A 15,110-nucleotide genomic window follows, 5' to 3' on the forward strand; every position below is an offset into this window, starting at 1 on the left:
AAAAAATCAGCACACACCTGTTTATAGAAATCTTTCTGTTTGTCAGACTGTCCTGGGCATCTCTACTTGTGCTGTTTGCCCACCTGCACAAGTAGATTGCTAGAATATGGTTATTAGCCAGAAATTGCAAAAGCAGGTTTTTGTGATTAGTAGTGTGCACTTGAACATGGGGAATCAGAAAATGATACATTTTAAAGGGTGTGTTTGGAATTTGCTGTAGTTTTACCTGGAAATTCTCTGTTAATACATTCTGTAAGTAAATTTTTGTTTGGGGGGCTCTTGTTCACTGATGAAAATGTAGAACTCCTGAAAAAAAAATCTAACCTTTCAAGTTGAGAAAAGGTGCCTTCCAACAACTTAGCTTTTAGACACTGAGCACTGGTGGCCTTCACTGTAGGGAGAAATATTTGAGATACATGGAGATAGAAATCTGTTGCAGAGCCAGAATTTTGCATCTTCTACTTCAGTGGCAGAGTTTGCTTCCAGAGTCTTGAGTCTGTTGATTATAAATACCTGGTGTAGTTCTGCTACACACTCCTTAACAGTAAATGTGTCTTTACTTCTGCTCCATGAACTAAGTATACAAATTGCCAAAATTTGGGGTTGTCCTGAAATGATGATTAAAATATGGTATCTACTGAAAAAAGGAAGTCATAGACTTTTCCCTCACAGTCACAGTTTTGTTTTGTTTTCTTTGAGGTTTTTGACAGTTTGATTTTCCTTTAACTAGCAATTCTTATTACTTTCTTTCAGCTGTATGTCCAGCAAATAGAAAAGTTTTCCTGAGTAGCTTTTCTTTTCTTTTCTGGTATGTTAATGCTAGCTGATGAAAACTCAGCTGTGTTTTGTTTTATTATACTTTTATGCCACTGTGGCTCTGCACAGTGAGAATTTTGCTTTTGTGATGTAGGAACTGAGCTTTCTTTCCCCTTGCTCATGCCTGAACTCTGATGACACTGTCTTAAAACCTTTTCTGCTATTTACTTACCTCCTCTGTTTTCTCAGCGTAAGAAAAGAGAATTGTTTGTTTCCATATTACTAATCTGGCAGATATTCAGAGGTAGTTCTTTGTTTTTGTTTTGTTGGTTTCTTTTAGTTTATGAAGTGTCTAGTTTATAAACACCTGAAAAACCCAAGCCCAGGAAAGCATGGCATACCTGACTTGTTAATGCTTCCTTGTTTCCTCGTTAGCTTACTGTTGCTTTGATTCTGTTGACAGAAGTCAAGAGGTTCTCAGCCTCGTATTCCTTTTCATGACAGTGTGATCACATTCCACTGTTCTTGTTTATGGTTCTGTACCTCACTTTTCCATTATGGCTGAAAAGGAGACATGATTTAGCAGTCAATGCAGCATAATAGTCACTATGAAAAAAATGCTCAATTCCTTCATCTATCCTGTATCTCCAGCATAACCCTTGGCAAAACAATTATGCCTTTTCTACTTTTAGGAAGCATCTTGCATAGAGATTTTTTTGTAAATTTGCGATCTCCACCTTGGTATATTTATTCAGACTCAGTGATCTTACAGGTCTTTTAAAACCTAAATGATTCCATGACTTAAAAAGGTACCTTTGGCAGCATGCAATGGTTGCACCAGTGTTAGAGAACCATTGAAGTGAAAGCAACCCAAATGTAGATAAGGCTTTTACTACTTCCATTTCAATTTCTTCAGTGCAAATGAAACCGTTTAAATTATTAACAAATAAATGCATTTTCCCTTATATATATATCTTCTGCTCACCACTTCTGGATACAGAAAATTGGGGTAGTTAAACTTTTGGTGTGTTGCTACAAATGTTGCTTTTGAGGGTGAAATTTTTTGGTGGTTGTTATTATCATTGGCATGTCTTTGCTTCAGTCTTCTATGCATCCTCTGGTGTTACTGCATTAGTACTGCTTAGAGTGTGCTGAAACAGGAATTCCCACTGCATGAACAGTCTGTTAGTTTGATTTCAAGGACAAAGTTTCTTAGCAGGAGGAAAATATCCTTTGAGAACAGAAGACCCAAAATGGTGCCTACAGAAAATAAAAGATGTTAGTTTCCTTTTTGCCCCAAGGATTTGTAGAGCTGTTCAGAGCAGCCTGCCAGGGAGCAGAGCAGCCTAGAGAGACTGATCCTTGCAGTTTCCCAAGAGCACACTGAGATGCTCAGTGTATCCTCCTACTAACTCTTCTTCCAGCAACAGGGGAAGCCTGATTTAGTTCTTTAATATGGAAGATCTTGCAATAATCCGGCTCAGTCTTTTTGGGGGAGTCTGTCAAGCTGCAGTGCTAGCAGGGAGCAGACTGTCAGTTTTGAAGAAATTGCTATACTGAATATTTTCTGTAGTGTGTGACCATATGAAAGCATGCACTGTAAGTGGTGCAGGTTCTTAGATTTGGAACCCTAATGTGCAGTCAGAGAAAAGGAGGGGTTGTTCTTTCTTAACCACAGAGAGTACCATTACTTTACATTTTACTCACCAGTCCCCTGCAACTTCTGGTGCCAACTTGGGGGATTTCAGAGGCTGGTGTTTGGACTCTATCTTCATCCAAACTGTAATTGCAAAAATACTGCAGGAGTATGTGGAATATCTTCTGTTCAACAAGTGCACTGTTTGCAGTGTACATCATAGAAGAGTGTAGTGAGACAGAGTCTTTTCAAGCATTTTTGTCCGTCTCCCCATTTTTTGGAAGGGTTGGGCCTCTGGTTATATAAATTTGATTCTTTCTGTAGAAAGAAAGATTGAAGACATGAGAAGCCCCGGCCACAATGGGTAGTATGCGACAGTTTCATCCTTCCTGCCTATTGCTTTGTGATGTGACTGTCTTTAATAACAGTCCCTCAGAGACTCATAACCCTTTGTGTGATTTACTGTGATTATCCTGCATGGCACCTTTGCACAGTATTAATTAAGACCTGAAAAGACAGTGCCCCGAAGCTGAAAAATTCCCTTTGACAAAAGGCAGTGCAATGAAAACCAGCAAACCCCCACATGCAGTGATTAGAAAGTTCTTCCAGAGTTGGTTTATGACTTCTTCTCCCAAGAGCTGGAAGGAATATGGCATCTTAAAGATAAACTTACAGGTTCAATTGCCTGCTTAGATGTACAATCATGCATTTTTGTCCACTTGAATTAAATGTGCCTAAGGGACTGGGTTTATTTTCTGCATCCTTTCAAGCATACGATAGAAATAAACAGCATGGTCCCAAACATAGCCTGCTAGCTATTAATCTACTAAGTACCCTATTAGTACCTGTCACTTTGGATTAGCAGAGAGTTTTTTATGTTCATCATGTATTTAAGTATACTGACTTTTGGATGGATTAAATCTTTCTTATTCAACTAATTCCCCAAAAGCATCCATCTGGAGAACTTTATGCCTTAGAAGTCTATTTCTCAGCTGTAAGTCCAATAAGATGGCTTTATCATCCCAGAGAGTCACTCAGGATGAGGTAATGGGAATAATAATTGGTTTATTCAGTTTTAAGTTTTTCCTGCTAGAAATTGGCTCACACTAAATCAAAGACAGATATTTCGTTTCTGTCAAGCATTTAAATTGTTCAGTGATTGATTAAATGTCAGGCAACCTAATAATTAGTGTATCTGAGAATCATTTAGAATGTAAACTCCCTGGGTGGGGATTTTTCTTCTTCCTTCTTTCTGTATAATCACCATTTCAAGTCTCACAGTGCATGATTTGAACTCCTTAACTGCTGTCATAAAAGAAATAATAATGTCTGCACAACTCCCCAAACTAATACCATATTCTCTAGTGATAATCTAATCACTGCATCTCTGAGGCACATCAATGTGCTATTCTGGAATGGAGATTAAAAGGGACAACTTGGAGGTTTATGTCATTATTTTTTCTCCCCCTTAGTCTGTCGTGCATATGAAGTACCTCTTGCCAGGGCCCTGTTTGAGGTCATTGATTGAGCCGTGTTACTTTCACCAACACATTTTAGTTATCAAGGTCAGTCATTGTTTTAACTGAGAGGTGTGGAGCGTAGATAGCAGACATAAAATGAATACTGCAGACTCTATGGCACTATCAAACAATTTCCTCCTCACAGAGAAAACTGGAACAACAGACCTGCAGGTTCACTCCCTGCTTCCACACAAACAACAGAGGCCAAGTGGACTGTGCGAGCGAGGACAAGACAGCTGCTGTGCCATGCAGCAATCTGCAAAAGGAAAATGGGGAATCTCATGGCCTGTTTATTTAGCTCTTGGTCTCTCTGCTGTGTCTGAAGCTGTTGGAATGGATTTTGATAGTGTTTCTGTTAGTGGTCTCAGTAAGAAATATCCACCAATCGATTTTCTTTGATCGGCATCAAAGAGCCATTTCATAACATTTTCTCACAAAAACCTCTGTAATTCTGGGGAGCCAGAATCTCCACAGAAAAATGAACTTTTATGGAAAGTGTTGATTTCTTAAGTTTGACGTTTCTGGCAGTCACTGAAATGTTGGTGAATCAAAAGCAACTCATTGAGGATTTGGGGCCTTTGACAAAGAATATTTTTCTGGACAATAATCAATACCAGGAAGAATTTGTGGACACCTTCCTCCCTGTCCAATATTATTTTAGTTTCTCAATAGAAATCCTGGTGTTTGTTTTGTGATTGGAATTAGAGGGAACCAGAAAATCCATTTTGCCAATCAATTTGAAGTTCCTAGGGAGCTTCTACTTCCCTCAAGTTTTCTTGAGTTTGAGGCTTTGAGTCAACGAAATAGAAACAGTATTTTTTGGAAAATAGTTTCCAGAGAATCAGCAGCCATGATTTTTGACCAGCTAAAGTTATACTACCAGATCCCACAGTGGGATGAGAGACTTGCCCTGGACATGGTGCTGGGTCTGTGTTTTACTCTGATGTGTTGAAGTCTGAAATACAGTCCCTGCTGGCACTTTGCAGACCCTGTGAAATTCCAGCAAAGCAAGGTTCCTTCACTGTGAGTCCTCTGGCCAGCAATAAACCCCATGCTTCTGACAGACTAATACAATTGCATTCTTCAAATTAGTTGTAACACCTAATCTAATTTAATTAAGGGATTAAATTTTGTCAGTAACTCGAAGGCTTAGGAAACTGAATAGTAACAATAGTAAAAAAAACTTGGCATTTTCAGATTTCCTTCACAATATCCCCACGGATTGTTTTGTTGCTACTTGTGTGCTTGCTATGTCTGCATCAATGGCATGGTTTGGTTGAAAGCTTGAGGGTGTTCCAAATTTCTGTGTATCAAACATTTTCTCTCCTACCTGATGAATACAATTTTCTGTCATTTACCCATTCTAGCTAAGATACTGTATAAACATGCAAATTCTGCATTTTGGAGATAACTTCATACATGTGTTTCCTCCAATAAGTTTTCAGCCAATCTGAAAGCTAATTGCACCCTCTAAAATATGACAAGTACAATGTATTTCTTCCTAGGCAGCCTAAATTTCTGCCACATTGCTGGCCTTTTTGTTAGGGTAGTACATGGTTTCTTAGTTGCTTAGCACAAATGCTCATTTTACTATTTAGCTTTTACAGAGAAGAATAATGTATTAGAATGTTAGACCATCCTTTCTTGGATTTTTGCACCACATGCTTTTCACATCCAGTCACTGCTTCTATCTCATTGTTCTTTCTGTGTGTTGTTTTTACAGGTTACTTGGAAATTGTGAACTTGTGGTAGAGACCAAGGCTGGGATTTTTACTTAGGGACAAAAACAGCCCAGTGAATGGTGGACTGGATCAGAGATCCAGGATGTGTCCTTCTCTAATGCTTTCTTTCCTTTATAGTTGACAAACTGCAAGCCTATGGCTCTACTCTCTAATATATTTATGGAATGTCTAGCACCAGAGATAAAATATGTAGAAGACTTTGGAATGGGACAGTTTGTTCAATTCACCTTGTGGTTTCAGAACTTCCAGTCTGAATGTACAAATATCTGGGCTCACATCTGGTATAAGCTTTAGCTTGTATTTCAAGATCAGTCCTGAATATGCATCAGGAGTGATGTCCAATGAGGGGTGCCTTAAAAGTCTGCCTGGCATTTGGAATGGATTTCAGAACCATGAGCAAAGCTCCTGGGTTGCCAGAAGAGAATTAACTTGGTGGCATGTTTTTTTGTAATTTATATGATATTCTGGTGCATGAGCAGTTATCTTGGGGACAGTAACCTAATCCTGTGCCTCCCTGTGCTGTCTGGGACCACTCTGAGAGTCTGCAACAGAGCAGAAGGCGTCAGCAGCAACCAGCCTGAGGCATGTCATGGAGGAGGCCCCAGTCAAGGAGATAATTTAATTCTAAACTAAGTTACAGACTTAGGTAATTGTGCTGAGTTCCTTTTTCATGGTGTCAAAGTTCTTTCTTTGATGTAGTTCCAGGTGAGGTCTCAAATCTTCTGCTCCTCATATGTTGTCATCAGCTCTAATCTGTCAAGGACTGCACCCTCACTGTTTCTATTTTTATGGTATGCTCCAGAACAGAATTTCATGAAGTTTTAAATTTTCTTTGTAGCACCCTCCTTGTACTCAGACCTGCAGATCCAACTCTGTAGAAAGCTGAAGAAATATTTTTAAGGGTTGTCTATGTCTGGTTGCTCAAGGAAGGGCAGGAGGAATGTTCCCAGCACATGTGTTAGCACAATTAATTTCTCCCCAGCATCAGCTGTATAATCTGGATATAACCCAATTAATCTTCCCTGATCAGGCACTTCCTATTCTGTTTTTCGATTAACTCTCTAAAACATTATTATCTTCCTGATCCTTTGTTCAATCCCAAAACAGCTTGAAAAAGAGATTTCATGTGTGTCTTGTTGGAGTTCCCATGGCTTTTGGTTGTTTCAGAGCTTACAGAGATTTCCACAGAGGAGAAATGGACTTAACTGGACTACTGGCATCAGTGAGATATTTGTTTGTTTGAAGGATTCATTTACAAAAGCTTTGGGGGCTGCCCTGGAAGCTGTTCTAATCAAAACAAGATTGACAGGCATAAGCCACTTGTGGCAAATTTGAATGTGAGAACATGAGATAGTCTCTTTGCACATCAGTTGTGGTTATGGTTCTTTCTGTCACACAGCTTGAGGTATTTTTTTGTCTTAATTCTGCCAGCATTTCATGTTTAAATTTCAGCAGGGCAAATGGATTATGATTTCTGCAACAGTACGGAGGGGAATATCTGGACTTGAGAGTAAAGTGATTTGATTTGTTGAGAGATGTCTCAACCCAAATAAAGGTGCAAATGAGAACATATGCCAAAGTCAGCAGTACAGATTTTATTTAACAATAAAATGTGTGAGAGAGAAATAGAAAGAAATAGAAAATGGGAGGGGGAGAAAGAAACAGAGACACAGAGAGACAGAGATAAAGCAGAAGGTATTCACCGCCCACAGATCCAGTGACATCCTGCTGGTCCTTCTTCCCCCAAGGCTTCTCAGTGGTGGGGGTCCTGAGGTTGCTAAGACCTTCTCACTATTTATACCTCTTAGCAAACAAGGGAGTTAAGGAAGCACTCTTCCTTAACTTAAGGAAGCACTCTTTCTCTTATTTTTTTGGTGAAATTATTCTCTTGCTTCTAATGCTAATTAGTCCCAAGCTCATTCTTTCTCTCCTTTTGAGTTGCTGGGTTTCTTTGAGTTGGTAGGTTGTGAGCAGTCTTCCGCTGCTGGAATTGCATTCCACCCTTTTGGAGCTGACCTCAGCACGGTAGCTGAGGTGCCTTTCCTTGTGGGTTCTTTGCAGTGATTCATTTCTCCTCCCCTAGGCCTAGGGGAACACTCACATTCAGAGGAGGCAGGTGGGGGGTTCTGGTGGTAGACGATGCCATCTGTCCCGTAACTCGGGTGCCGTGTTTGGCTGCTGATGTGTGCACGGGCAGAGCACAGTTTGCCACGATGGGAACCCTTGTCTGGATGCATTGCCTGGGATGTGCCAGCCGGGCCTCAAGCCAGGCTACCCTGCCCTCCATTCTGTGCTTGTCTCACAGCAAAACCCTTCCGTGGTGCTAACAGCATCTGAGACAGGCAATTGTGAAGTCCTTACAGATGGCAGGGAGCTAGGGAAGGTGTGCATCCTGTTGGATCTGGCCAGAGATCTCTGCCATTGGTAGGGGAAGGCAGAGAGTGTGGCAGGAGTCAACAGAGAACACAGAGGCCGTTGAGTTTTTGTTTTGTGGATATGTTGGTTATTCGTGTGGGGTTCACTGTTTGGTTGGTTTTTTCCTCGGTTGCAAAGTGGTTATCCTGGGTTAAAACTGTGGTGGAAAGTATGAAAAGTTTAACAGGAAGGAGAGATGTTTGTGCTTCCATTTCAAGTTCATCTGCTGCTTGCATATTAACACAATGTAGGCAAGCAACACTGAGCCAGGCTGATACTATTACAATAAAATATATTTCAGCTTGTGCTCCTTTCTGGTCATTGGAAAGTTCCAAGCCCATTTTTCTTCCTTGTTAATATAAATCACGAAATAGAAATCACACTGTACCAGTATGTAGCAGCAGGAACAACAACAATCTCACTCCAGCAAGGCCTGATCTTTCCTTGCAGCAAAAGCAATGAATTTGCTATCAGAACTGCAAATATTTGATAGCTGTAATAGCTATACTGAAGGAATTGACTACAGTAATAATGTTTTGTTCTTTGTGCTCAGTTTTTCTAAAGCAAAAGAAAATGAGAATACCAGGCACTACAAACACACACCTCACTCTCACCTCACTCCAAAAAAAAATTAAAAAAAAAAAAAAAAAGAAAATAGGAAAAGGAAAGTCTGGGGCAAACAAAGACAGAAAAGATTATTTATTAGGAAACTCTGAAAAACACCAAAAGAGAATGGTGAAAGCCAATTGAAAGTTTCCCTGTATAATATACTAAAAAATATAGGATAGAAAAGCAGGAAGACAGCAAAACCAATCCTGTCTTGAGACTGACTTGTCTTATGTCAGCCAGAGAGGGTTTACACCAGGCGCTTTGTACCAGAGCGATGGAGCTTACTCTTGTACCACAGCCTGCCCAGGCAGCAATGTCCTCTGTCTGGAGTAGCTGGAGGACTTTTATACAAGGCACCTCTCAATCTAGCTGTAGATACATAGTTGTGAAAATCCAGCCCAAATTAAATCAATGCCTTTGTTATAACGTTAAAAAGTCTTTCAAATCTGGAACATCCAGGGGCTTGTTGGCTGCATCCAGCAGGCATGGAAGGGAACGTGCTTTTCCTTTCATTCAAACACATTCACTAATTAATTGTAAAACCAGACCGTAAGAACAGAGTCAGACCACGAAAAGGAAAAACGAAATCATTAGCTGTTTTCTCTGATGCTCCAGATCCTGGAGTGCCATCTTAATAACTAACAACTGAAGTGTTCCTTAGTTGTGAGATTTCATATGATTTTGAAGACTTTTTGTTGTGGTTTAACCCTAGCTGACAACCCAGCTGACACATCTGCTTGCACACTGCCTCCTACTCCAGTGGGATGAAGGAGAGAATCAGAAGAGTAGAAGTGAGAAAACCTGTGTGTTGAGATAAAGGCAACTTAGTGGGTAGAGTAAAAGCTGCACACACAAAGCAAGGAATTCATTCACCTCTTCCCATGGACAGGGAGGTGTTCAGCCATCTCCAGGAAAGTACACTTCCATCATGTGTAACAGTTATGTGGGAAGGAAAACACCATCACTCCAAATGTCTGTCTACCAGTTTACTGGTACTCCTTCTACCAGTTTATGTGCTGAGTAAGATGCCACATGGGATGAAATATCCCCTGGGTCAGCTGGGATCAGCTGTCCTGGCTGTGTTCCCCTCCCAGCTCCTTGTGCACCCCCATCCTCCCCACTGGTGGGGTGGGGTGAGAGGTAGAAGAGGCCTTGACACTGAGCAAGAGCTGCTCAGCAGTGACCAAAATAGCCCTGAATTATTGCCACTGTTTCCAGCACAAATCTCTAACACAGCCCCACAACAACTGCTGTGAAGAAATTAGCTCTAGCCCAGCCACAACCAGAACCCATTCCATTAGATCATTTAGAAAAAACTAGCAAGTCCTTTTTAATGTTTTTTAAGAAAAAGTTACAGTAAAACATAGTAGCTCAGGTACACAGGAAACAACTGCTGAGTAGAGAGATTTTTACTCTAGTTAGGTACTGATTTAATTTAGTTTTTCCCTTGGTCACACAAACCTAACAAACATAAGAAAGTTGTGGACTTTGTAGCACAGGGAAAAAAATAGCAGTAAATCACCATAAAATTTGTACTTGAATTATGTACAATTTTGTGTTTTAACACAATCTTCTACAGTATGGTCTGGTCCTGACTGAGAGTTTTGGGATGCTAACTCAATCCTAATGTGTGATAATAGTAATACATGCCTTTCTGAGGCAGCAGTGACATTTTAATTTTGCAAGTGGAGATCAAATAATAGTCTAAAGGAACAGGTGCATTTCATTTCTTAAATATATTTTCCAGCAGAAGATGGAGTTTCACTGTCATTGAATGTGCTTAAAAACCCTATTGTTTGTTTTAAATATTTTTTTTTGAGAATTTTAAGGAAGGCATTGAATTATTGTTCCAAATGTTAATAAGTTATTCCTGTGAAGTACAAGACATTTCCACTTCAGTAAACAAAGCCATAACAATGAATTTAAGCATATTTTTGTACTCTAAAACAATCTTTGCAGTTTAAACTTTTAAATTAACAGGAGAACTTCTAAATGTTTTACAGAAAACTTTTTTTTTTGTAAACTTATTTCTCTCCTATCCTTCTTTAAGTATATTAAAATGAAACATTTTCAATACTTTATTTTAACTGGAAGTCTTTTGATAACAATTTCCATTACAATAAACAGGAAAGTTCTCTGGCAGAATGCACCTCTCAATCAATGTTGGACAGAAGCATACCCACCTTCAAAGCCATAAACATCCAGGAAGACCATCCCAGAGGAACACATTTTTTCAGGTAGGCACATAGAAAGATCTTCATTTTTATTGTAAAAACAAATGCCCATCCTTTTTTTCTGACTTTAGCTCATTTGTGTTTTGAATGGTGGCAAGTAGCATCTCAGTCTGCAGAGAATTAAAACCATACAGTCATGACTGTCAATGACGCTTTAAGCTCCCAAATCAAAAAGTTTAGTTCTAGGAAGAGCAACTCCTGACCAAATAGCAAAACAGACATATTTAGCATAAAGGACCATGTAGAAAATGAAACTTGCCATTTAGACTTGTTATCATCAATGCTCCTATGAGCAATAGAGATATTTCTATCTAATCTTCCAAGATCTATATTTGTTACATACATATTGCTGTTAGTACTTTGATAATTTTGTGCTCTGTATGCTTATTTACATTACTTGTCTCTCTAGTGCTCACATGCTTCCCATTTTAATATAGATTTCTGGGAATCTAAGTCATGGTTCAATTACCAAGACTGCATCTGGTAGCCTCAAAATGCTAGGAATGAAGACTTCACAGAACTCATTAAATGTTTGCATGGCTGAAAGAGTATGAACCAAACATGTTTCACAAAGAGAATTGTTTGGGTTTTCCCATTAAAGTTCTTAGGAACAATTTCTTCTCTCCCAAGAATCCTCCCTGATGAGGACAGGGGGAAAATGTAATAGCTCAGAAGTGACTGTCTTCTACTTCTCTGCAGTCTGACAGTCTTGTATCCAAGGTTTCTTCGCAGAGTACCATTTCCCATTTTGCATTCACTCATCTCCCTTAAAAGTTGATTCTGAAATTCAGAGTGACTTCAAGAGGACTCAGTGCACCAGTGCTGGCCATTTTTAAAACTTCCCCCTCACACCATTGGATAACATTTAGCTACCTCAATGTGCCTCCTGTTGCTGTGAGTCAAGAATGTACATGTAGAGAGTGACCTGGCTCAAAAAGGGCCATGGAAAAGCCTAATAGCATCACAGAAAGTAAGAAATGACCATGGAGCTTCAAAACCAAGGGCTCCAGTATGATTCTTTTGTAGCCAAATTGGGCTCTCATGACCAAACATGCTCCCATTTCTTGTGGCATCCTTCTTTCATTCTGTGGTGTGAGCAGCAAGGGAATTCTTTATTGTCTTACCACCCAGGAGCTCTTGCCACTGGGACTGTCCTTTTCTTTGCTCCTCTGAAATAGAGAGAAAAAGGACAGGATCTGAAAATGCTGCTATGTCCTGCCAATCTTTGGTACACAGATAGGTGAGAGAAAAAATAATGAGGAGTTGATGTTTGTTTCTTTATTTGGCCTTTTTATGTGTTTGCATACTTGATTTTTTCTGGGGTGGCATTCTCAAAGGCTTCAAGTGACATTTGGGCTTAGAGTCACATTGAAAGCCACTGGGAGCTGACTGAGTATATATTTTCTGCACCTGTCTAAGAAAAAGGCAGCTTTTATAATTTTGTCTTAATTAAATGTGCTAAGTGTGATGCACTAGGTATAGCCTGTGCCTCATGTACGTTTCCCATCAGTGCTCTGCAGCAGTGCCAGTTTTCCCTGGGCATAGGGATGGGGAAGTTGAGCAAGAGTAGTGCAGGGACTTCTTATCTCCTGAAGCCCAGGGCAAGAGGTGTGGCAGCCCAGGCTGCACATCTGCATGGCACTAACTCAGGGCCCAGCTTGCTGAGGTAGGTATGCAGCACAACTTGGGCAGGAAATTGGAGCAGATGTCCTGGGATGCAGATTAATGAGATACAAGACTCTGGGTGAGTCAAGGCACAATTTTTCATCCCAGTGACCCTGGGGACTTGAATGCAGCCTTCAGGTACCTGACACTGGTATCCTTTACGTCCTCAGGTTGTACAGGGGGCAAAGAAGTTCCAATATGTGCAAAATTACAGAGAATTCATACAGGCCCCAAAGTTTCTTCTCTGGCTGGTACCAGAGAGGCTTAATACTCAGGGCTTTCGGCCTCCTCTGACTTCAGTTTGTGCTTGTTTGTCTTAAGGTTTTTAGGCCACTGACGTGATCAGAATTAGCTGCAGGGTAGAAAACCCCTAACAATTCATATTTTATAAATTGCAGTTTCCTTATGATGTGGAGGATCTTACAGTGCAATGAAATACCTCCCTTATTGGTCTACTAGTCATTAAATAATTCCTCCAACTCAGTTTATGCCTTTCTGTTGCCAACTTTGAGACTTATACTGCTTTCTCGGTTAAATCATCGGCTCCTAATGATCCAACTGAATTTTTATGTCCAACCTATCCCCCAGGAGACTTTTATATACACTGCAATGATACTGGTTTTCCTGGGCCCTGGCAGTTAAGTGTTCTAGCACCTTCTTTTACAGCCTTTGATACATTTCTGAGAAAGCGAGCACTTAGACTATTTATGAGAAATCAGAATGGCAGTTGTGCTAAGACTGCAAACACAAAGCACATGCTGAGTTCTATTTAGATGCTCCAAGCTTTGCCTGAAATGAAAACTCTCCCCTGTACTGACCATTTGTTTTGTCATTGCTACTGCTGCCTTGGTTACTGCAATGAGTGAAGGCACTGGGAGTTTGGCACTGGAGAGGTGTCTCAGCAGGAGGGAGCCTGGAGGGTTTCTGACCAGGTACCTTCATCTCTCAGGCTCTTTGGGGTGGCTCACACAACCTACCTTTTATACTTGATGCTGCATTAAGTAAACTAAAACTACAAAGTGAGTGTTTTAGGCAAGTTTAATTTTTGAAAATCGTGGCATTTCTGGACTATCAGAAACAGAAACGCAAACATAAATAGAAAAGAAATCCCCACGTGATTTGAATATTTTTAGAACAAAAAATCATGCAGTTGTGTTTCACAATATTTTTACTTCAGCTTAAGGTTTCATTTGTTTAACTTTTAATTTAAAAAGTAAACAAGGCAAGTTTGGGACAAAGCACAATATTTTGTTACTTTTTACATTAACTCTTGAGGAGAAATATTTTTAGTGCAGAACTATTGGGGTTTTTTTAGGATCAGCGTCTTTCTGCACAAGCTCTCACATACCAACATTTTCAGAGTCCAGTTATTCAACCAAAAAAATCAATTACTAGCTGAGCCCTTGCTAGGAGGCAAACTAGTTGAGGTGAGGGCAGCTTTCACAGCTTTGCTTGTTTCTTTCTCTTCTTGCTCAGGTTCTGGCTTCCACCTCAGGGCCAGGTACCTGTTGTGGGAGGCACTGCTGGGTATCTCCTCTTTCTGGCAGAGAGACCATCCTTCTGCATGTGCTAACTTGCTTATCAGGCTTTCTTCTCCCCGTTGTTCCCTCTGACATAAAACTCAGGTTGTGCATTCATCTCCCCTTCCACAAAGCATCCAAGGATAAGACACCTACATGCCCTACTTGCAAGGTGCCACTAAAGCTGCTTTGGGGCAGGTGACCCAAATACATCTTGCCTCTCTGCCTGTGGAGGGCTGGGTAGCAAGTAGCTGAGAACAGAGATCCAGTCAGGCAGCTGAGCTCTTGTGGGTTGGATGCCCCTGTGCTGCTTATAATGGAGTTGGGACAATGGCCTTTCTGCCTGCTGTGACAGTCTCTGCCAGCCTGGTGCATAGACTGGCTTTTTTTGTTTTGTTTTTCAGTTATACACCAAGACTTCAAATCCTGAATTCAGCTGGAAACATTTTTCCTGCAATCCAGGATTATAAACCTGTACACTGTAGTCCAAAAGAGGAAGATAATGTTGTGCTTCTTTTTGATTTCAGATATCTCTGTTTCATTTGGGGGAGGGGGAGTGGTGTGGGATATATTATGCTAAAAGTATTTTGTTGGGTTTTTTAATTTTTATTTTAAATCATTGACATCACTTGCTTCTTCTGAATGTTTCTTCTTTCAGAGCATTGAGATCATTGTATGAGACAAATCTCTCTTTAGGAGCCTGAATTCCTATGCAATAATGCAATTAAGTGTGCCCATAATTTTGAACATACTGGGTTGTTACAGAATAAGGCATTAGCTGAAGAAGATGGCAGAGTTTGAGGGAGATATGTTTTGTTTTAGGACAAGAATATGTGTGCTGTGTGCATGCAAACCAGTAGTAATTGGTGTTCTCTGCAGGCAGCAGGATCGAGATTTCTCTGAATAATTTAAATTTCTTTTTAAAACTCGTTATTTTCCCTTTCCTTGTCTTATAGTTTGCTGTCTTCATTTAGTTGGTGGAGTTCCTTGGTGTTTTGAGAAATGCTGTGTAA

The sequence above is a fragment of the Haemorhous mexicanus genome, chromosome 4 (assembly GCF_027477595.1).
Source record: "Haemorhous mexicanus isolate bHaeMex1 chromosome 4, bHaeMex1.pri, whole genome shotgun sequence".
NCBI classification, from domain to species: Eukaryota; Metazoa; Chordata; class Aves; order Passeriformes; family Fringillidae; genus Haemorhous; species Haemorhous mexicanus.